At 37.4% G+C, this 18,846-nt stretch overlaps 1 protein-coding gene across 7 annotated transcripts in view; it reads right to left on the bottom strand.

Moving 5' to 3' along the window:
• Positions 1 to 18,846, bottom strand: part of PRR5L (proline rich 5 like) — a 135,775-nt gene that overhangs the window by 62,021 nt on the left and 54,908 nt on the right. The window contains exon 1 of one of the 7 annotated variants that reach the window (XM_031942661.1): positions 16,340 to 16,466. The exons of the other annotated variants lie outside the window; for them this stretch is intronic. The gene's annotated coding sequence lies outside the window, so the exon portion shown is untranslated. Of the gene's footprint in view, positions 1 to 16,339; positions 16,467 to 18,846 lie in introns of those variants that run through there. 7 annotated transcript variants of the gene reach the window in all.

The raw sequence follows: 18,846 nt of genomic DNA, 5'->3' as shown, positions 1-18,846 counted from the left end.
CAATTTCTCTAGAGAGAAAACCGCTTCAAAGAGAAGTCCTGACACAGAATCTTGGCAGTTGGAACCAATCAACAAGCATTTATTAAGCACCATGTACTGGCCCCAATTGGTGGGGATACAAAGAAATGCACCAATAATGCCTGCCCTCAAGGAGCTTACCTTCTAACCACTAGAAAGAGATCTCAGAAGATCCATTTCAGTCCAATTGATCAATGATGGACAAAAGCAGCTACACCCAGACTGCTAGACCCAAACACTGGGAAATGAGTGTAAACTGTTTGCATTTTTGTTTTTCTTCCTGGGTTATTTTTACCTCCTGAATCCAATTCTTCCTGTGCAACAAGAGAACTATTTGGTTCTGCACACATATATTGTATCTAGGATATACTATAACATATTGAACATGTATAGGACTGCTTGCCATCTAGGGGAGGGGTGGAGAGAGGGAAGGGGAAAATGGAACAGAAGTGAGTGCAAGGGATAATGTTGTAAAAAATTACCCTGGCATGGGTTCTGTCAATAAAAAGTTATAATAATGAAAAAAGAAATCTCAGAGGCCAAGTGGTACATGGGATCCAAATGTGGACAAGAATGACAGTCTATGAGACACCATTTTTTTTTCACCTTTTTTGTGTCCTGGACTCTGATGGACCCTTCCTCCAATTTATGCTTTTAAATACAATTATCAACTTTTTTTTTTTAAGTTCATGGATGGCAGGCTAAGAACCCTCCCTCTAGAGTTAAAAGAAATATATTACCCTTCCTTTAGAGTTAAATGAAATATATTATGGTAGTTCTGACTAGAGTAAAAAAGGCTAACACTGGGCCCAGTGAACTTCCACCAAGAACACAAAGGGTCCTTGGAATCAGTATCTATAGACTTAACATTGAACAGAAAAAGAAATAGCTTTTCCAGGAATTATTTTTTAAAAAGAAAAATAATAAATAGCAACACGATTACACAACTTCCTGAACCTCTTCCGGCTGCCCTAAGATATATGGCAGGGGATGCTCCTGAAAGTCAGAGAGAGACCCAGAAATTACAGATACTCATTTTCCCCCACTTGAATTTGCAACGAACAATCCCAAAGTTAATACAGTCTTTAAAACAAAACCAAAACTTACTCATGTACCCCGGGTTCTAATCTGCTTAAGAAGCCAACTTGGCCAGTGTTGAGTTAAGAAGAGATATATTTCATTTCCCTTCCTCACACGTGCTTGTAAAGCTAATTCTGGAGTCATTATAGGCTATTAACAATGTTTATTAAGATCTTAAATCGAGGGTGTTCTGAAAGGTGCACGTGGACGGTGAGGGAGGAGAATGGGGCTGGATGAGCAAAAGTTCCAGGTGTTGACCTGGCTCTTGGCCCTGAAATAATCATCAGCACAAGAAAGGTACCTGGGCTCTCCTCCCTCAAGTCTCATTCAGGAGCCAGGCTTCCACTCCAGGCAGTCTGAGTAGGCAGGGGAAGGCCCATGTGGAATGTGAGCTCATCCAGTGCCAGAGAATGCTGGCCACGGGAGGATCTTGTCAGAGCCAGTTCAAGTAGGGGCCTCTGGCCCCCATTTCCCATGGCTCTCCTGTCACCCTGAAAGGAGAGAATCTCGCAAAAGTCTCTCTTTCCCCCTCCAAAGGGCTACTGATTTTCCCAGGGGAACTTCATCCTTAGAGAGAATGGAGAGAAAACTATTAGAAGGGTGGACACGAACCCCTGAAAGGGAATCTCTCCTGTAACCAGCCGGCACCTGCCCTGATTTCAGGAGAGTAATCCCAGAATCCAAAAAGGATTTTCTGAGCCAGAAGAGAGGGCCTCCAGGCTGATCCCTCCAATTTACAGAAGCATTTGAGGCAAAGAAAAAGAAAAGACAGACTTGGGGCTGGCTAGACCTTGGCCATGGTGCTCAAATAATAAGTAGAGAATGACCAATTGAATACATGAATGTATCCACGTCAAGATGGGGCCCAATACCAATGATACATTGTTGAGAGCAAAGGGAAGGCTCTTCTGATCAGTTTTTCTGGGGCTGCCTTGACCCCAATCAATAGCTTATTGTCCCCAAAATATCCTAATTAATCAGTCTTAGGGAAAAGGAGAGATGAAGATCATATAAATGGCATTTATATACCAATCTTAAGCTCTTTACACATCTCAAACTCATGCAAAACCTAAACAACCATGTAAACTTTCATATTTAATTTTTTATAATATTTAAGAGAATTTATCTAAACAGTTATGATCTCTGTCTTTAAGATGAATAAATGGGCCCATTTGCCCACAGCCACATAGCTAGGAAGCATCTGAGGTGGGATTTGAACTTGGGGACACCCATGCGAGGATTCTATTCACTCGACAAGCTCACCACTATCGAGGATGCAGAACTGGGCAAAAGTCTCACCTCACACTGCAGAGACATTGGGCCCAGAGAGGGGGCTCAATCTGCTTCAGGCCCCCAGCTAGTCAGGGGCAGAGCCAGAAGTCTAACCCATGTCTCAGGTACACACATCCAGGGTTTCTTGGGCAGCTGCATCCCAGCCACACTCTCTGGCACACAGAAAACAAGACATTTGAGTCATAAGCCACGAGCCTGGACCCTCTCTCAGAGCAAGAATAACTTTTCACACATAATTCTAACTAAGTTTTCTCTCTGATTTCCCAACTCACATCAGATAAGAAGCAACAAACCATGAAAGAGAAGGGGAAAGTTTGGTGAAGGCAAAGGGGAGTGGAGGAGGAGGTCTTCAGTAAAAGAATCACCAATGGAGCCCCAGAGAAGAGATCTTTAGGGACCCTCTGGGTCACTCCTCATCACCCTTGGAGCACACATCTATGGCTGGAAGGGGTCTCCAAGGCCAGCTACTCCAGCCCCCTCCTTTTTAGGTGAGAGATTGAAGGCTCAGATATAAATAATGTGATTTATCCAGAATCACAGGGGAAATAAATATCAAAAAACCTTCCCTGAAAAGAGAGGGGGGGGGGGGGAAAGGTGGAAAAAAACTAAAGAAACAAAAGAGAAGGGGCAGCTAGATGGTGCGGTGGATAGAATTCTGGCCCTGATCAGGAGGGCCTGAATTCAAATTTGATCTCAGACACTTAATACTTCCTGGCTGTGTAACCTTGACAAGTCACTTAATCCCAATTATCTCAGGAAAAAATAATAATAATAAAGAAAATTTAAAAAAAAAGAAAGAAAGAAAGAAAGAAAAGAGGAGATAATTTGGGAAAGAAGAAAAAGTATTTAGAGTTCAGGCCTGGCCTCATTGGCCAAAGTCTGGGCAATGATCTATCCAAATATTAGATGATCCCATGCAAATTATTTCTAGAAACATTACCCTGTCACAACACAGAATTTTCATTCTTTTTATTGTTGTTTGCTTGCATTTTGTTTTCTTTCTCATTTTTTAATCTGATTTTTCTTGTGTATATATAAATATATATATATTGGATTTAACATATTTTAACATATTTAACATAAATAATAAATTTAAAAGAATTAATGCAAAAAAATACCCTGAAAGAGATTTAGAAGTACAGTCTAAAATGAAGGAATGTGCTTCAAGCTTTTTCTAATACAGAAACTGCTAATTAGCAAGACAGTGCAAAGTCTCTCAAATAATAACCTCCCTCCTTTTTCTGAGCGGGAAGCTATACTTCTATGGGAAACAGCACTAGGAACAGACCAGGGAGATAGGCAATATCATAGACACTCAGAAAGGGGTCTCTGAAGTCATACTGTACCCAACATTCCCAATAAGCTCCTTGAAGGCAGGCCCTGTCTTGAACAGTCAATAATATTTACTTATTTATTTATTTTTAAGGGTTTTGTTTTGTTTTGTTTTTAATTAAAGCTTTTTATTTCTCAAAACTTATGTATGAATAAGAAACCTTGTAAAACCTTATGTTCCAATTCCCCCCTTCCCTCACCCTCTCCCCTAGATGGCAAGTAATCCAATAAGTCAATAATATTTATTAAGCATTTACTATGGGCTGGGGATACAAAAAGAGAGAAAAGATCATCCCTGACCTCAAAGAGCTCTCACCTCAGAACTTCATGTTGTGTCCTCCATTTCTGGGAGGAGAGAATGTATCTAAGATTTCACTGATACAGGAAACTCCCTCTGCCAATACAATTCAGCAGCTATTATGCAGAGAACTCAATCTGAGAGAGGTCTTTGGGGGACTGAGATAATAAATGACTCCTCCAAAACAACACATATTGGCGATGAGTCAGAAACAGAACAATAACCCTATGCTTTCTTTATGCCCTACTTTCATTGCCTGGTATACAAAAAGGGCTTAATTAGTGCTTATTGAATCAACTGATGAAATAATGAGTTAATAAATGGCAGTTGGTCTTTCCTTGAAGATGTCCCATCAGAGAGCACATAATAACTCATGAGGGACCCCACTCCCTTCTGGGGTAGCTCTTATTCTCAAAACACTCGTGTTGGTGGCCATTGATTCAGTCATGTCCGACTGTGTCCAGAGCATATCAGGCCCATATGCTGACGTCTGTTCCAGCCCATGGTCGTTGCTTCCATGATACTCTCTATCCATCTCATCTTCCGCTGTCCCCTTCTTTGCTTTAAATCTTCCCCAACATTAGCGTCCCTTCTTCTCATTACATGGCCAAATTATTTAATCTTCAGCTTTAGTATTTTTCCTTCTAATGAGTAGTCTGAATTTCTTTTAAGTATTGACTGGTTTTATCTCCTTGCTCTCAAAAGTCTTTTCTGGAACTACAATTCAAAAGTGTCAATTCTTTTCCTTACAGCAAAGAGAAATCTTCCTCTATATTTGGCCAACCTTATTTCCCCTTTCCCGGCACTTGCAAAGATATAAAGACTTTTTCTCCTCTTGTGGGTTAGAGCAGAATGGTACAAAATTTACACCACAAAATATCCAAATCATTTTCCCCATGTGTTTTGAATTAACCTATGATCTTATAACCAAAGGCATTCTAGAGGGGACAATGAGTTCAAGTGTACCAAATTAATGATTCCTTCTGCTTGAAACCAAATCACTTCCTTTTTGTTGTTGTTCCATCATTTTTCATTCGTGTCCAACTCTTTGTGACCCCATTTGGGAGATTTCTTAAGATATTCGAGTGGTTTGCCATTTCCTTTCCTAGCTCATTTTACAAATGAGGAAACTGAGGCAGACAGAGTAAAGTGATTTGTCTAGGATCACACAGCTACTAAATGTCTATCTGTGAACTGTGAAGATGTGAACTCAGGTCCTCCTGATTCCAGGCCTGGTACTCGATCCACTTTATCACCTAGCTGCTACCCTGATACATCCTTATAAGATATTAAAAGTATAGTAGTGTCTGCTTCAAAAACCATTCCCCTCACATATTTGTCTCTGGGCTTTTTGCTGCTTCTCCAAGGATATTCATTTTTATTAAAAATAATAATATGCAATTTGGGAATACACAGTGCTGCATGAACAAAAATAATGAGAAAATGTACTTTAAATATATTTTTTTATAAAAGTCATTACTCCTTTCCCCCATACAGCTAACAAGTCCTAACTTGACCAACACTTAACAAGTCAAAGGGATAAATCATTCCAATAGAGGGAAAATGTGATACATTCCTGCCCTTTGGAAGTAACTTTCTATGTCCTTATTGGTAAACAGGATCAGAGATTTTTTTGTTTGAAGGAACCTTAGAAATTATTTCATCCAATTCCTTATTTTACAAACTAGGAAATTGAGGATACAGTCATACAAATGGTAAAAAATCAAAGCAGAGTCTGATCCATAGATCCAATATGAAATCCAAATGCTTTCTCCATCTCAATGCATTAATTAACAAGTAATAATTAATTAATAATTAGTAAACATTATTAAGCACATGCTAGATACCAAGACTACAATGCTAAACAGGAAACATTGTTCCCCTGAGAAGCCTATATATTGGCCAGGGTGGATTAGCAGAGGGAGGAGTACAGAGAAAGGATCAACATGTTTGCATATAAGCAAATACCAATTATATTCCTAGTAATTACAGAGCAATTTATAGAAAGCCAGCCTCTCGAAGACTGGTTTTTGTTTCTTTATCACCTAGCTGTTATTATTCAGACTCAATTTTTTTTAGCTGGTTGGTATTCATTTAATTCCCTAGAGAAAGCCATTGCAGCAAGTGCCCTTAATGAATGAAAATTTAGTGTTTGTTGAATTGAATCAAATGCTGTTCTTCTCAGGTACAATATTGTACTAAGTATTGTCAGTTCTTTTCTTGAAGCTCCCCTGGGCCAGTGTCTCTTGACTGTGAATCCCCCTGATAATAAAATGACTTTTTAAAGAAAGTCCTTCCTCTCCCAGGTTCCCACCCTTCCAAATCAAGAGATGATGCAACATTGGAACTCGGAATAAAGTCAGGCACATCAATGGAAAATGGCCCAAGAGCTTTGTGTTACAGACGTGGACTATGCTGCCACATAAACAACTAAAATGCCTCTAGACACAATGCATTGAGAATCAAAAACCCACAAAGGATGGGGGCAAGTTAAGTCCCAATATTTAAGTAAAAAGCTGACTTCCTTAGAATGTTGCCTTGAGAGATGAGGAAATCCCTCTCCCTCAAGCCAAGTTTATGTGACTCATATGGGTATGCTGCAGAGGGAATTCATATTCAAGTGTGGGTAGGACTGGAGGGCCCTGGAGGACACGTCCAATCCCAATTCTGGGATTATGTTCCAGGAAGGTCCTGGGGATCTGGAAAAAAAAAAAACTTACCTTTTCCCCATTACTTTCTGAAGTCTAGAAATTCAACAAAATGATAAATCAAGCCCTGATTTTCAGCACTGCTGATTTTCAATTTAAAACTCAGAATAAGTGTAAGAGCGATCTGGCACATCCCTGCCTAATTCTAACTAGGACTCACATTGGAAGAACCCACACTGAAATACGATGCTCTTTATAACTTCTCCAAGTGGTCATCAAGCTTCTTCTATAAAACTTTTGTGAAGAGAATCCACAACCTCCCAAGAAATACATTTCACTTTTCGATAGCTCTAATAACTTACAAGCTTCCATTTCCCACATCTGCCCTTCACACAGGTTCTCCCCATACCCAGAACACTCTCCCTTCTCACTTCCCCATTTTTAGCATCCTTCAGTTTCTTGAAGACTCAAGGCAAATGGCCCCAGCTCTGGGGGACCTTTCCTGATGGGAGCATCAGGAGCAAATTATGCAATTTTACTATGTTTATGTGTCCATATATAGATATATACATGCATGTATATATATATACACCTATATACATATACCTATATATACCTATATACACATGTGCAGAAATATGATAATTATTTATCCCTTAACTACTTTTGCTTCAGTAGAAAGTAAAACTAAATTCATTGAGAAAAGGACTACTCCATTCTAGTTTTTGTACCCCTATTAGGACACAGCAAGCGTTTAATAAAGGCTTAGCTAAAACAAATCAATGAATCTTCAAGTCAGTTTATTAAGTACCTTCTACTCTACAGTCCTAGCAATTCCAGATTGTGATATCCAGCCATTGCTCCTATTTTTATATTTTATGTAATCAAGCAACACACATCTAATTCATTTTCCCAGAAACGATCCTTTAAAAATAAAAATAATAGCAATAATAATAATAAATACTTAGCATAGGCTTCAAGATTTATAAATAAATATCTCTACATATATTATATCTCACTTAATCCTTACAATAATCCATTGAGATAGGTGCTATAAGATGGCAAAGTAGATAGAGAGCCAGGCCTGGAGTCAAGAAAGCTCATATTCCTGAATTCAAATCCAAAATCAAACACTTATTAGCTGTGTGACTCTGTTTGCCTCAATTTCCTCACTCATAAAATAAGCTGGAGAAGAAAATGGCAAACTATGTCAGTATCTTTGCCAAGACAATCCCAAAAGGGACCATTAAGATTTAGCCACGAATGAAAAACAGCTGAACAAAAAAATTCTAAGTCTCTGGGCTTAAGTGATTCAGGTCCAAAGTGTCACAGACAGGGTAATATACATTTATTTATATTTATTATATATTTATTTATATACACATTTTATTTAAACACACATTTATTTACATGTACATTTTTTCTATATATGTATATTTAAATAAAATGTGTATGTAAATTAATGTGTATATATATACACACACATATATAAACTGGGCCAATACCCCAAAGAGATTAAAGGCATATATACAAAAATATTTATAGGTAGCTCTTTTTGAGAGGCCAAAGGATCAAGAACTAAAAGGATCAACTGTCTAATAATTAGGGAATGAATGAAGAAATTATGGCATTTGAATTTAACAGAATGCTATTCCACTACAAGAAATGAAAAAGGGGACTTTTTCAATCTCCTACAAACATTTATATGAACTGATGCAGAGAGAATGAGCAAAACTAAGAGATCAACAAATATATTATAAGGAAAAATGAGTTTCAAAGACTAGAACTCTGATTTACAAATATATATTTATTATAGATAAATAAAACTATAAGGCTGGGTATCCACTATAGCACCTTGCATTAATAGTGTATTTATCAAGCACCATTTTAGGCTAAGAGCTCTCAAGAAGTCATGCCAGCAAAGTATAAGCATTCTCATGTCTAACCAGTCTACAAAGACTTTGACTTTTTTATTATTATGAATGAATTAATTAATATATTATTTATATATTTACACATTATTTCCCCATAGCATAGACTGGAATAGAAGCTCCTTGAGGGCAGGGCTGTTTTGTTCTGGTATGTATATCCCCTGATACTTAATACAATATCTGGAATTGCTAGGGAGTAGAAAGTATTTAATAAATTTAATAAATGCCTGTTGATTAACTAACTGAATATCCATTGTCCAGACACTATCACTTTATATGGCTGGCCACACAATAATGAATTTTTTGGTCATATTATATATACATTAAGGTCTAGACAGAAATCAGTAGATGGAATGCCCTTGGCTGATGAAATAAAGGATCTCTGAAAATATAATAATAATGATCACAATAATGATAGCAACTGACATTTATATAGTGTTTTAAGGTTTACGAAGCAATTTATGTACATTATCTCACTTAAAACTTAAGATAATCTGTAAGGTCAGCATTAATGTTGTATTTTATAATGAAAAAAGGGAGGCTCAGAAAAATTGAGCATGCAATGGTGAATGCTGAAAACTATCTTTGCATGTAGTTCAAAAAATAAAAAGCTATTATTTTTTTTTAAAGAAAAGAAAAAGAATAGAGAAAAAAAAAAGAAAAATTGAATGACTGGTCTAAAGTCATTTGCTGAGTAAGAGTTGGAGGCAGAAATCAGGCCTGAGTGTCTCTAGACAATTAAATCCATTTATTGCAGTAAGTGACTTTGTATGTAATGAACTGAGTTTTATATTAGCATAAGGCACTCATTATGATGTCATAATGAGTCTTCTTTACTTGAAGACTGAATAATCTTTTTTTTTATTTTATTTTATTTAATAGCCTTTTATTTACAGGTTATATGTATGGGTAACTTTACAGCATTAACAATTGCCAAACCTCTTGTTCCAATTTTTCACCTCTTACTCCCCACCCCCTCCCCCAGATGGCAGGATGACCAATAGATGTTAAATATATTTAAATATAAATTAGATACACAATAAGTATACATGACCAAACTGTTATTTTACTGTACAAAAAGAATCAGACTCTGAAACGTTGTACAATTAGCTTGTGAAGGAAATCAAAAATGCAGGTGGGCATAAATATAGGGATTGGGAATTCAATGTAATGGTTTTTAGTCATCTCCCAGAGTTCTTTCTCTGGGCATAGCTGGTTCAGTTCATTACTGCTCCATTGGAAATGATTTGGTTGATCTCATTGCTGAGGATGGCCAGGTCCATCAGAACTGGTCATCATATAGTATTGTTGTTGAAGTATATAATGATCTCCTGGTCCTGCTCATTTCACTCAGCATCAGTTCGTGTAAGTCTCTCCAGGCCTTTCTGAAATCATCCTGTTGGTCATTTCTTACAGAACAATAATATTCCATAATATTCATATACCACAATCCAGCCATTCTCCAACTGATGGACATCCACTCAGTTTCCAGTTGAAGACTGAATAATCTATAAGAAAATCTTTCCTTTAGAGTAAATTAATCTAAAACACTAGCACTATGGACAGAATCAGCTATTTTCCAAGTAGCCCCAAATGAAGAATACATAATACTTTGGACTTTGACAAGTTTAAGTTTAAAAGACCCCAGCTGTTCTGAAAAAGATCAAAGATTGGAATGGACTGCAAGCGCCAAATGAATTGGCAGTGTGATGTGACCACCAAAAAATGCTAATATATTGCCTTAGAAAAGAGCATAAGTTCAGGAATTAAGAGATGATCTTCATCTCATTGTGGACTTCAACTGGAGCAATGGGTTCAATTCTAGGTACCAAGGTTTAAGGAGGACATATATTGGTCTGAAGAATAGATGTAGGGCCCTGAATCAATTTTATACTGGCAAACTGGCCAAAATGTTTGAAGAGAAAAATAACCATTGTTGGAAAGCATGTGAGATTAAAAAAAAAAAAACATTCTGAGATATTAGTGGTGAAGTTTGTCGACTCTGGAAAGCAATTTGGAACTGTGACTCCAAAATCACCCAACTGAGCACACTCATGATCTAGACCCATACCCCAAATATTTATAAGTAGCTCTTTTTTGAGAGACCAAAAGACCAAAAATTAAAAGAGTCAACTGTCTAACAATTGGGGAATGACTGAAGAAATGACAGACAAATAGTTTCCTATGGGGTCTCCTATTTTGTACGTGAAAGGTTTTTTTTTGCTTGTTTTTGTTAAACTCAATAATAAAAATTAAATTAAAAAAACAAAAGCAAAAAAAAGTGGTGGCTATCTATCAAGGCAAGGCTGATCAAACTATGATCAATATGAATAAAATGAAACATGATGGCAACATAGAAATCCACAAAAATGAGGACATCCAAGAAACTTGGGAAGAGTTGTATGTAGTGAAGAGGAACAAAAAAAAAGTAGGACTTTAAGAATATTATACCCACTGACTACAATAAAGTAAAATAAAGAGCACAAAGGAGAGACAGAGAGAAGACCAGTCTTTGAGTTGGAAAGACTTGTGTTCAAACCCTCTGGATGCAGACTAGCTGCCTGACTTGCCTTCTCTAAACAATTCTGACATTTTAAGTTACAATTTGCCAATCCCTCTGGAAGAGAAAACTTTCCCCACACTCATAAAAATCACAGGTACAGGCCAAAAAAAACATACTAAAAGAATAATAATTCGGATTAATGTTATGATCAAACTTGATTTGAAAGGACTGATGAGAAAAAAAGCCCTTCCAGGCCAAATACATATCTATATATCTAGATAGATAGATGTCACACCAAAAGAATAAGAATTCAGATTAATGTTTTTTTTTCAAATCAAAAACTTGATTTGAGAGGATTGATGAGAAAAAAAACCTTTCCTGAATAGAGAAGCAATAGACTATCAGCACAAAAGGTTGCATATGTTGTCAGACATGACTCATTTGTTTATTTTCTTAACATTTCCCTTCAGTGTTGTAAGAGAGGCTAAATCAGAAGAGGGGGTATTATTGGGAAATCAGAGTGATGTTTAAAAACATCAAAGCATTAATAAAATATAAAAAAATAAAAGTGTGATAAGTGTCAAATTGGCAATTTTCTCAGAATGGCCAAGAGATGGAAGAAGAGAATCCCAAGGATTTGACATGGCTATAGAAGGCAAATTCAAGGTCTAGACAGGATAGTTATGTAAGAGGACTTCCTAAATGATGAAATAGGGCAGTTCTGGAAAATATAACATATAGATATAAACCACTAGGGAAGGAGAAATGGTGAAAAGTCACCAGTCAGCATCCAACTGTTGTTTCAAAAACTGAAAAAATATGTTTTCTCCCGTTGAGGCGAAAAGTTAGCCAGAGCAGTTCCAATGGTCTTGTGAGAGAACCATCTGCACCCAGATGGGAACTGAAGGTGGGTCACAACACAATAGTTTCACTTTTTTGTTTTAATTTTCATTTTTTCCCCTTTTTGATCTGATTTTTCTTATGCAGCATGATAATTGTTGAAATATGTACAGAAGAATTGCCCATGTTTAAGGTTACTTGCCATCTGAGGGATGGAATAGAGGGAAGGGAGGGAGAAAAAAATTTAGAACACAAGGTTTTGCAAGGGTGAATTACAAATTATCTATGTATGTTTTGAAAATATGAAGTTTTAATTAAAAAATAGTTACCCAGAATCACTCTTGTGGAGAAAACTGGTGAAACGATATATCATTAGAAATGGATCATACCACCAATGAAAAAGACATGGCACCATGATCAACAACAGCCTTAGATCTGAGTCCCTTACCCATCGAGTCTCATTTTTATCTGTGAAGTGATGATAGAGTTCATTACTTAGAGGTGAAGAAAATGCCTTAGAAATTTTAATGTTCATATATTGGATTACTCGCCATTTAAGGGAGGGGATGGAGGGAAGGAGGGGAAAATTTGGAGCACAAGATTTTGCAAGAGTCAATGTTGAAAAATTATCCATGAATATGTTTTAAAAATAAAAAGCTTTAATAATAAAAAATTAACTTTGCTATATAAAGAAATGCATCTCATCTTCATCCTCCTTCTCTTCCTCATTATTGAAGTAGTAACTAAAAGTTAATGAACCTCTCTCAGCCTCTGCTTGCTTATCTGTAAATTGGAGAAAAGATGGAGTAACATTTGCCTTCTCTTTATAGACCAAAGATCAACTAGTCTGCAGTGGTTCTCCCTACTTGCTATCCCTAATTTTGTATCAGAATCCCAAGTGCTTAGTGCTGGACATGGCCTATAGGAAGTACTTAAATGCTTTTCATTCATTCATTCACAGATGACTAAATGTAAGTACTACATAAAAATAAATAAATAAGCCTTATTTGTGCCCTAGGCTGTCCTACAAACAGCATTACTAACAGCTCAAGAGAAGCAATGTCAAAGTGTCTGTCTTAAGACTGGGAATCAGAAAGCCTGGGCTTAATTTTAATCAGCTCTGACATGTGCCAAGCTATGAGACTTTAGCCAACTTATTTTGCTTTTCTGAGACTCCATGTTCTGCAATACGGTCTTTTTCCTGTAAGAGATTAGCCCATAGATGGAAAATGCCATTCACATCCAGAGGGAGAACTATAGAGATTGAATACAGACTGAAGCATACTATTTTTACCGTTTTTGTTGTGTTGTTTGTTTTTTCTTTCTTGTGTTTTTCCTCTTTTGTTCTGATTTTTTTCACAACATGACAAATATGGAAATATGTTAAAAATAACTGTACATCTGTAAACTATATCAGATTGCTAGCTGTCTTAGGGAAGAGGGAGGGAAGGAAAAATATAATCTAAAAAAACAAAGCAAAAAAAATTAATGATGGTAATTGGAAAATAAAAACTATTGAGAAAATAAATAAATAAAATGAGATTATCCCATATCGAATCAGTTACCAAAGACTGTCTATTCCACCTTCTTAATATCTCTCTAATACACTCTCTTCTCTCCTCTGACATTGCCATTCCTCTGGTGCAGACCCCCAATGTCTCAAAACTGGACTAAAACCACAAAATTCCTGGTACCTCAACTCAAATTTCTCCCCATTTCAATCCATTTTTCCTTCACCCACCAAAGTCATTTTCCTAAAACACAGGTCTGACCATCTCACCCCTTACTCAATAAACTCAATGGCTCCCTATTGCCTTCAGGAGCAAATAGAAAAGAAATTAAGGTCTAAGTTATAAAGGACTAAATTTATAAAGGACTCCCCACCAAATGACCCGGTGACATTGAGCTCCTTTTTCCTTGTTTAAGATGTATCATGAGCCCATACTTAGGTGTGAGTAGTGCAAAAATAAACCCCACATAGTCGCTGCATGTTTCCATTGGAACCAATGGCCATGTTTTACATAATTACAATAAATGTAATATATAGTTATATACTAATATGTGAAATATAACAATAAATATAATTTAGAATAATGTGAACTGAAATATATGCAATTGCTTCATGGGATTCATTGTTCACATTAATCAAGATCTAGCAGTATTTATGGGGCAGCAAGTTGGCACAGTGGATAGAGAGCTGAGCGTAGTCAGGAAGACTCATTTTCCAGAGTTCAAATTTAACCTGAAAAACTTATTAGCTGTGTGATCCTGGACAAGTCACTTAGCTGTTTGCCTCAGTTTCTTTATCAGTAAAATGACCAAGAAAAGGAAATAGCAATCCATGCCAGTATCTTTGCCAAAAAAAACCCAAATGGGGTCACAGTCAGACACAACTGAAATGATTGAATGCTTTACTTATACAGCAAGCTGTGAAACCTATACAATCAATTTCAAATTGACACGGTCCAAAACAAATGAGAGAGCATAATCAATGGATCAATCAATTTGCAGTGATTCTATGTAACAGTCACTGTACTAGGTACAGAGAACTACAATATGAAGAATGAAATAATCCCTACTCAAAAAAAAGCTTAAATTCAACAAGGACACACACACACACACACAAACACACACACACACACACACACACACACACACACACACATATATATATATATATATATACACAGAGTAAATAAGTAAATAAAAGGTAGCTTGATATTAATTGCCAAAAGAGTAAAAAGTTCAGTACAAATTAATAATGCCTGATGACATATTTCAATCTTTGAGTCCACAGTCTATTCCAACTCGACAAGAGCTAGGAAGGACATTTTTTCATTAGTCCTTGGAATTCAAGATAAATCAGAAATTTAAACTGAATTCTTATGCCTTTTAGTAGCAAGACTGTGGCCCAAAGAGAACCACAGGCTCCTCTAGCAGCAAGACTTTGGCCCAAAGAGATCCACAGGCTCCCCTTGCAGCAAGAATGTGGCCCAAAGCAATCCACAGGCTCCCCTAGCAGCAAGAATGTGGCCCAAAGCGATCCACAGGCTCCCCTTGCAGCAAGAATGTGGCCCAAAGCGATCCCACAGGCTCCCCTTGCAGCAAGACTGTGGCCAAAAGAGATTCACAAGTTCCCCTCTTATGATGGTGAAGTTTATACTACAACAGTATTGATATTTCTGTTTTGGCCACAAGATCATATATGTCCCAATATTTTTACTCTGGATACAGTTGCTAGAATCCCATGTAAAGTAGCATCATTCTTCCTCTGAACAAAACTCTCTCTGCAAGAATTGTACCATGAAAACAGGGGCAATTGCTCAGTAATAATACTCCTCCATATCGGTCAACTCGGGCAATGCAGAAAATGGATCATTCTTCCAAGGATCTGAAGGCCTTTCTCTGATTCTCTTAATATTTCAGGGCTATCCACATAACTAAGGCTCTCAAAGAAACTCCAATTTGGGCATGACCTTGGTAGTCATCAAGTCCACATCTGAATATGGTTCCTTTCTACAATATACTCAGGATGTAGCTATCCAACCTTTGTGCCAATAATCAACCCCCAGCTCAAGCACAAATTGGGAAAGGAGATTTCTTCAGAAGTCTTCAGAAATATATACATATATATATATACAACTTTATATATGTGTATATATATTACATGTATACCTATATTACATATATACATATTACACATATATTTTACATATTACATATATATGTGCATGTATACATTGTGTGTATACGTATATATTCATATTACTCATATCTTACATATATATTACATTATATATGTAAAAACTTTAATCTGAATTTAATCTAAAAACCTCCAATAAAGAGGGAAACCTATTCACTTCTGCCTGTTGGAGTACCCTAACTACTAGGAAATTCTTCCTTTAGATTAAGTCCCAAGCTCTCTTGAGATTTTTGCTTTTAGAGCAAGTCTTAATTAATTATCCCTTTCCCACATGATATCTGAAGCTGGTGAGAAAGGCTTTTTCTCTTCTTGGAACCCTTGACCATGTTGGATGGCCTCCCACTTTATCAATGCCCTTCCTAAAATGTAACACCCGTTATTGAAGCTTCTGGTCCAAGATGCAGCCCAGCAGGACCACCAGAACCGGGGAGGACAGCATAGAGTTCTGCAGATCGGTTCCGAAGGTTCTCCTGAGGAGACCAGCCTAAAACGGGGCTACCTGAGGGAGACAGGTAAAGCAGCAGGTTGTGGCAAGGTCTAAAGCAGTTCAGCTCAGTCTAATACGGAATTACCTTAAGAGCCCTTTGTGAGGTTTTGGAAAACGTTCAGAGTTTTTTTTTGCATTCCTACCATAAAGAAAACAAAAAGCCCAATCCCTTCAGGTATTCATTCTGCGAACACACAAAACGCTACCTGAGCTCCTCCTGTCTCAGAAAACCACAGAGCAAAGTCCAGACGAGTCTGTTCGGCTCCAGGCTTGGCCAGAACCTGAACCACAAATGCATTCAGCGAAGCTCGGAGATCTGGGAGGGCCAAGAAGAGCCGGGCTCAAAGAACTCTGTGAGCATCAGGGACCGGGGACCGCCATCAGAGTACTAGGGGTGAAAAACACGGAATTCACTTTTTGTTTCTTCACCTTGGGAGTCTCCATGGCAGAAATGAAAAGGCCATTAGCCCCTGGATCAGACATGAGTTCTGACAAAGTAATTGTGCCTGCTTTACCTTGAGTGCCGCATCTGTAAAATAGGCCAAAGGCACAAAGATCCAAGGATCTCCATCTGTGATTCCAGGGAGGAGCAGAAGGAAAGCTGCACATGTGGCTGTGGCAATTCTAGGAAGCGGAGGGAGAGACTGACTGGTTCTAACAGAAATAGGAAGGATGGGGATCGCTCCCATCACGGGAAATGGCACACGCTTGTGACTGACATCTGCATATCAACCATTACAAAACACTTTTCTCATTTTTTCCCCTCATTCCTTACACATTCCCCCTTCTTTTTTGACATAGTCAGGCGCAAGCATTCTTCTATTCAGTGGAACTCCCCACTGCTTGAGCTCTATAAATTGATACTTTTTTAGGGCCCGCCAAGGATGTTATAAATATCCAAATGGCTGCTGGCAGAAAAAAATCATCCCAAACTTCTTGAACAACCTTTGCAATACTGAAAAGACCAATAATACTGGAACTTCCCACTGCTTGAGTTGTTCTCGGGACTAGCCCCTCTCCAATTATCTAAGATCAGAAAAATAAAATCCGCTGTATCTGACGATGGATAACTGATCCTGAAAATAGTCAACCTGAAGCACCTCTTCCAGTGATGTGCTGATAACTGTTTAACAATCAGCTCTCAAAATAAAACACAAAATACTTTTCTCCATCACTTTCTCTTAATGTTAAACATGCAACAGAATAATAAACCCAAGCCCTAATTTGTAGCATTTGCCCTTTTGGGAAGGTAGGGTGGTAAATGTCCACACTAGAAATTTAAATACCCTTAGGCCCTTCCTTTTCCAGGGTGCTATGTCATTATTCTGTCACACTAAAAATAATCAGAAACACAGATAAATTCGTGAGAGAAAGGGAAAGAAAGAAGCTGTTTGAACTATGGGGCTACATATCTGGGAGCTGTTCAGAAGTAGCCAAATCTAGTTCTGGGTGGGTTACTATTTTTTTAATGAGGTGCTAACATGTTGAACCTATAGCGGATTGCTTGTTATCTTGGGGAAGTGGGGAAAGAGAAAAAAAAAAATGGAACACAAGATTTTGCAAAGGTAAATGTTGGCAATCATTTTGGCATGTATTTGAAAAAATAAAATACTATTAATTTTTTTAAAAAGATAAACATGAAAAAATAAATAAATGAGGTGCTAAAATCCCAGAGATTCCTACTACTCAAATACAAATTTGATTAACACACACACATAGCTCACTTCATAGTCAGATCTTAAAGAAAAAGCAGAAATCATTTAGTCTTGCTTTCAAGAATAGAGTTGGGGTTTTGGGGGGAGGAGGAAGGAGTTTCAAATCAATAAGCATTTATTAAGCCATGCTTTGTACTGGGAACACAAAGAAAGGCAAATGCATGGGTCCCTGCCTCAAGAAGGTTCCATTCCAACAGTTACTTGGAAACCACTAAGAGGCTACAAGATTTCCAAAATAAGAAAGTTAAATACTTGAAGACAATTATTATATCCTTACTAGACTTCATCTATTCTTCTCCAGGTTAAAGCATTTCTAGTTTATTTAAATGACCCTCAGGTAGAAGGATCCCAAGGCCCTTTGCCATCAGCACTCATCTCTCCAATTCTCCAATTGATCAATTTTGTTCAATATAGTTTTCTGAAATTAAAGAGTTAATTCCTAGTTTATTCAAATGACCCTCAGGTACAAGGATCCCAAGGCCCTCAGTAGTCACCTCTCCAATTCAATTGATCAATTTTATTCAATATCATTTTTGGAAACTAAAGAGTTAACAAACTGGAGTTACAATTAGAGCTGAAAGGGGAAAACTTACAGGTCATTTAATCCAGTCTCTTCATTTTTCAGATCAGGAGACCAAGGCCCTGGAGATTAATTTACCCAAGTCATTCAGATAACAAGGGGCAAAGATGGCATTCAAAACTCAGCCGGGATCTGCACTAGTTTCTCTACTCTAACGTCATTGAGTTAGTTGGTCATGAACCAGTCTCTTCCTATCCATGTCTCTCTCATTTCGTAAGAATGCAAATAGTTGAACAACTTCAGAGAAGAGTAGTATCTGTTCAGTCTGCATATACTGCCAACAATCCCGGTCAGGTCCCGGCACTGGACCTTGGAGGCCATCATTCTGGAAGAGGCAACAGCCCAAGTCTGACCATGTTATTCCCTGGCTCGAGAAATTTCAGTAGCCTCCTTTTTCCTCCATATTTAAATATAAATT

The sequence above is a fragment of the Sarcophilus harrisii genome, chromosome 6, assembly GCF_902635505.1.
Source record: "Sarcophilus harrisii chromosome 6, mSarHar1.11, whole genome shotgun sequence".
In the NCBI taxonomy this organism is placed as follows: Eukaryota; Metazoa; Chordata; class Mammalia; order Dasyuromorphia; family Dasyuridae; genus Sarcophilus; species Sarcophilus harrisii.
This window is presented reverse-complemented; position numbering and strand designations above follow the sequence as displayed.